We start from the raw sequence: 5,748 nt of genomic DNA, 5'->3' as shown, positions 1-5,748 counted from the left end.
CCCGGTCGGGCAACCCGATTGCCCGCCCGGGGATTGGGTTCGGGCTAGGGTTAGGGTTAGGGTTAGGGTTAGGGTTAGGGTTAGGGTTAGGGTTAGGGTTAGGGTTAGGGTTAGGGTTAGGGTTAGGGTTGGGGCTAGGGTTAGGGTTAGGGTCAGGGTTGGGGCTAGGGTTAGGGTTAGGGTTGGGGTTAGCTTTAGGGTTAGGGCTGGGGTTAGGGTTAGGGTTAGGGTTAGGGTTAGGGTTGTGATTGGGGTTAGGGCTCGGGTTAGGGCGGGGCTTAGGCTTAGAGCTGGGGTTAGGATTAGGGTTAGGGTGAGCGTTAGGGTTGGGGCTAGGGTTAGGGTTAGGGTTGGGGTTAGCTTTAGGGTTAGGGCTGGGGTTAGGGTTAGGGTTAGGGTTCGGGCTAGGGTCAGGGCTAGGGCTAGGATATGGGTTGGGGCTTGGGCTGGGGCTAGGGTTAGGGTTAGGGTTAGGGTTGGGGTTGGGGTTAGGGTTAGGGTTAGCGTTCGGGTTGGGGCTAGGGCTCGGGTGAGGGCGGGGGTTAGCTTTAGGGTTAGGGCTGGGGTTAGGGCTAGGGTTGGGGTTGGGGTTAGGGTTAGGTTTAGCGTTCGGGTTGGGGCTAGGGCTCGGGTTAGGGCGGGGGTTAGCTTTAGGGTTAGGGCTGGGGTTAGGGCTAGGGTTGGGGCTAGGGTCAGGGCTAGGCCTAGGATATGGGTTGGGGCTTGGGCTGGGGCTAGGGCTCGTGCTATGGCCAGGGTTAGTTTTAAGGTTTGGGTTGTGCTCCTGGCAGGTCCGCACGCGTCATACCTCGGCGGGTGGCCGCGAGGGGACGTCTTCGGAGGGCCGTGCCGGCCGAGGGGCGGCTCCTCCGTCGGGACTACAGGAGGTCGCACCGCCCATCGCAGTCCTCGGCAGACGTCGGAATTATTCCAAGTCCCGCCGCATTAGGGTTGGTTAACGACTAGTCCCGGCCGGGCTGGTTAACCATTTGTCTCGCCGGCGTTGGTTAACGATTTGTCTCGCCGACGTTGGTTAACGATTTGCCAGGGCCCGGTCGGGCAAACCGATTGCCCGCCCGGGGATTGGGTTCGGGCCAGGTTTAGGGTTAGGGTTAGGGCCAGGGCTAGGGTTAGGGCTGGGGTTAGGTCTAGGGTTAGGGTTAGGTTCAGGGTTAGGGCTGGGGTTAGGTTTAGGGTTAGGGCGGGGGTTAGGGTTAGCGTTAGGGTTAGGGCCTGGGTTAGGGTTACGGCTGGGGTTAGGGTTAGGGTTAGGGCTAGGGCTAGGATATGGGTTAGGGCTTGGGCTGGGGCTAGGGCTCGTGTTATGGCGCTCGGCCAAAACTACGGCTTCCGCCGAATTCAAAACCTACAAGGTCCCGCGGCGGGGAGCAGCCGGGGGACGTGTTGGGAGCGACGTTCGGACCGAGGGGCGGCACTTTCGGAGGGTGGACCGGAGGTCGGTTAACCAATCGTCACGAGCCGGGGAACGGAAGAACTGTTCGCGCCGGGCTGCTGCCTAAGTCTTTGTCCTGTTCTGCCCGTCAGCACCGGACCCGGTCGGTTACCGCAGAGCCGGCTCGGGACTGGTTAACGACTTGTCCCGGCCGGGCCGGTTAACCATTTCTCTCGCCGACGTCGGTTAACGATTTGCCTGAGCCCGGTCGGTTAACCAATTGTCACGAGCCGGCGAACGGAAGAACTGTCCGCGCCGGGCCGCTGCCTAAGTCCCTGTCCTGTTCTGCATGTCAGCACCGGACCCGGTCGGTTACCGCAGTGCCGGCTGGGGTCTGGTTAACGACTTGTCCCGGCCGGGCCGGTTAACCATTTGTCACGCCGAAGTTGGTTAACGACTTGTCCCGGCCGAGCCGGTTAACCATTTGTCTCGCCGACGTCGGTTAACGATTTGTCCCAGCCGGGCCGGTTAACCAATTGTCACGAGCCGGCGCGAACGGAAGAACTGTCCGCGCCGGGCCGCTGCCTAAGTCTTTGTCCTGTTCTGCATGTCAGCACCGGTCCCGGTCGGTCACCGCAGTGCCGGCTCGGGTCTGGTTAACGACTTGTCCCGGCCGGGCCGGTTAACCATTTGTCTCGCCGAAGTCGGTTAACGATTTGCCTGAGCCCGGTCGGTTAACCAATTGTCACGAGCCGGCGAACGGAAGAACTGTCCGCGCCGGGCCGCTGCCTAAGTCTCTGTCCTGTTCTGCATGTCAGCACCGGACCCGGTCGGTTACCGCAGTGCCGGCTGGGGTCTGGTTAACGACTTGTCCCGGCCGGGCCGGTTAACCATTTGTCACGCCGAAGTTGGTTAACGACTTGTCCCGGCCGAGCCGGTTAACCATTTGTCTCGCCGAAGTCGGTTAACGACTTGTCCCGGCCGAGCCGGTTAACCATTTGTCTCGCCGACGTCGGTTAACGATTTGCCTGAGCCCGGTCGGTTAACCAATTGTCACCGAGCCGGCGAACGGAAGAACTGTCCGCGCCGGGCCGCTGCCCAAGTCTTTGTCCTGTTCTGCATGTCAGCACCGGACCCGGTCGGTTACCGCAGTGCCTGCTGGGGTCTGGTTAACGACTTGTCCCGGCCGGGCCGGTTAACCATTTGTCACGCCGAAGTTGGTTAACGACTTGTCCCGGCCGAGCCGGTTAACCATTTGTCTCGCCGACGTCGGTTAACGATTTGCCTGAGCCCGGTCGGTTAACCAATTGTCACCGAGCCGGCGAACGGAAGAACTGTCCGCGCCGGGCCGCTGCCCAAGTCTTTGTCCTGTTCTGCATGTCAGCACCGGACCCGGTCGGTTACCGCAGTGCCTGCTGGGGTCTGGTTAAAGACTTGTCCCGGCCGGGCCGGTTAACCATTTGTCACGCCGAAGTTGGTTAACGACTTGTCCCGGCCGAGCCGGTTAACCATTTGTCTCGCCGACGTCGGTTAACGATTTGCCTGAGCCCGGTCGGTTAACCAATTGTCACCGAGCCGGCGAACGGAAGAACTGTCCGCGCCGGGCCGCTGCCTAAGTCTCTGTCCTGTTCTGCATGACAGCACCGGACCCGGTCGGTTACCGAAGTGCCGGCTCGGGTCTGGTTAACGACTTGTCCCGGCCCGGCCGGTTAACCATTTGTCACGCCGACGTCGGTTAACGACTTGTCCCGGCCGGGCCGGTTAACCATTTGTCACGCCGAAGTTGGTTAACGACTTGTCCCGGCCGGGCCGGTTAACCATTTGTCACGCCGAAGTTGGTTAACGACTTGTCCCGGCCGAGCCGGTTAACCATTTGTCTCGCCGACGTCGGTTAACGATTTGCCTGAGCCCGGTCGGTTAACCAATTGTCACCGAGCCGGCGAACGGAAGAACTGTCCGCGCCGGGCCGCTGCCTAAGTCTCTGTCCTGTTCTGCATGACAGCACCGGACCCGGTCGGTTACCGAAGTGCCGGCTCGGGTCTGGTTAACGACTTGTCCCGGCCCGGCCGGTTAACCATTTGTCACGCCGACGTCGGTTAACGACTTGTCCCGGCCGGGCCGGTTAACCATTTGTCACGCCGAAGTTGGTTAACGACTTGTCCCGGCCGGGCCGGTTAACCATTTGTCACGCCGAAGTTGGTTAACGACTTGTCCCGGTCGGGCCGGTTAACGATCTGCCAGGGCCCGGTCGGGAACTCGATTGCCCGCCCGGGGACTGTTGTCTTGCTCCACCGCACGGCCGGGGGGGTCGGTCGGCACGGCTAACGAGCCGTCCGAGAACTGCCGGTTAACCAGTTGCCCGGTGGCAATTCGTTAACTGAGTCCGCTCCGGAAGTCTGGATGCGGGTCGGATTTGAGGGTCGTAGCCGGGCAGGAGTTCCAGAGGCTCGGCAGCCGGGGTCAGATACGGCCGCCCCTTTGACACATGCAATTTCTGTACGGGGGCATTGGCGGGGTTTCCGGAGATTTACGGGGAGGCGTTTTTCTCGACCACTTAGGAGTGGTCGACGGGCGTTACGGGCCTCCCCACTTCGTTAACCCGGGCCGCGCGGCGGTATTTCCGCACGCTTCCCAAGGTCGCCCGTATGGATTTTCGGACGAATTCCCAATGGCGGAAGTCAGTCAGCGGGACGTATCCGCAGGCCCAAGCCGACCGAGGGGCAGCATATACGGGCTGACTACCGGTGCTCGGGCCGCCGAATCGAAACCTTGCCCGAATGATTTTCTGACAAAGTCCCGCGGCGGGGAGACGCGAGGGGACGAATTCGGAGGGTCGTGCCGGCCGAGGGGCGGCATTTTCGGTGGGACTACCGCAGGTCCCTCCGCCAAAAATAGGGCTACGGCCCGATCGAAAATCTGACAAAGTCCCGCTGCGGTGAGCCGCGAGGGGACGTATTCGGAGGGCCGTGCCGGCCGAGGGGCGGCATTTTCGGTGGGACTACCGCAGGTCCCACCGCCGATCCGAGACCTTGGCAGAAGTCGAAATTATTCCAAGTCCCAACTCGGAAGTCGGAATGAAGGCTGATTCGGGGCCCTGCTGCCGGCCGAAGCGGACGATGCACGGCGGCACTACCGGAGGGCCGACCGCCGACAGAGGCGCGTGCTCCCGGCGCCGCGCCGGTTAACCAATTGACGGCGGAAGTCTGTGAAGGTCGGATCCAGCCCGTCGGGCGGGCCCGAGGTGCGACGAGGCCGGCGTGAGCTCCGGGCGTCTTACCGCCGGTTTGACACACGTCATTGTTGTACGGTCAGTCGCGGCGCCGGTTAACCAGTTAGGCCCGGAGAGCGCTATGAAGGTTGCATTTGCCCCGCCTGGCCGGGCCAAGGTACGACCTGCCCGGCAGGACTTCCGGCAGGCGTCCCGCCGACTTGACACATGCAATTTCTGTACGGGGGCATTGGCGGGGTTCCCGGAGATTTTCGGGAACACGTTTTCCAGAGGCACTTAGACGGATTTCCAGTGGTACGGTTGACACACGAGACAGACAGACAACACAACACACACAGTGCGGAGGCCGAAGTGAACCTTCGGGGGTTATTTCGGACTCAGTAAGCGGGAGGCCAGGCGAGCTCCGACTTACAGTGATTTATAGACAGAAAAGGCTTTTGAATGCTTACCGAGGTGAAGGCAGACGGGAAGTCCGAGGACGCGCCAGGGGCTCCGGACAGGGTCTGAGCGGGAACCGTGGGCGACGGCCGGCAGACCGACGGGTAGCCAAAAGCCTTTTAGGAGGGGAGCACGCACTTTGTGTGACGGAGACTTGTGTGGGAACCAGCCTGCCACGGGTGCCCTCGCGAGTGTCGTCTGCGGAGACCTCTGTTCCCCGATCGATGCGGCTTGGTCGGTCCTACCTTTGGGAGAGGCCGAGTGGAAGCGACGGTCTCGACACGTGCGGCGAACTTCCACGCTCGGCTCGTTACCATCTCCGGAGGTGGGTTGATGGGTCTGCCGCGGGGCGGCCCGATACCGACCGAGGTCTTCATGCTTCGGACGGAATTGGACGTTGGGCATTCGCACGTTTGCACCGCGATCGATCAGCCGGATTCCCCCGCCGGCGGACGAGACTGCTGCGCCCACGAATGACGGGGGCCGGGCGGGCGGCCGTCGACCATCCCGAGAAGGCAGGCACACACGCGCTCCATACCTAGGCGGTGAAGGTGCGGACCTCACCGGAGCGGACGACGGGGCGGGATGGCGAGGCGCTCACCGGCGCGGCGTTGGCCCCGGGCCGTCGGAGGCGAGCGGCGACCGTCGACCGTCCCGAGAGCCAACTCGGCAGGAGCGGTGCGGGTGC

Source organism: Hypanus sabinus, unplaced genomic scaffold (assembly GCF_030144855.1).
Source record: "Hypanus sabinus isolate sHypSab1 unplaced genomic scaffold, sHypSab1.hap1 scaffold_1093, whole genome shotgun sequence".
NCBI lineage: Eukaryota > Metazoa > Chordata > Chondrichthyes > Myliobatiformes > Dasyatidae > Hypanus > Hypanus sabinus.
This window is presented reverse-complemented; position numbering follows the sequence as displayed.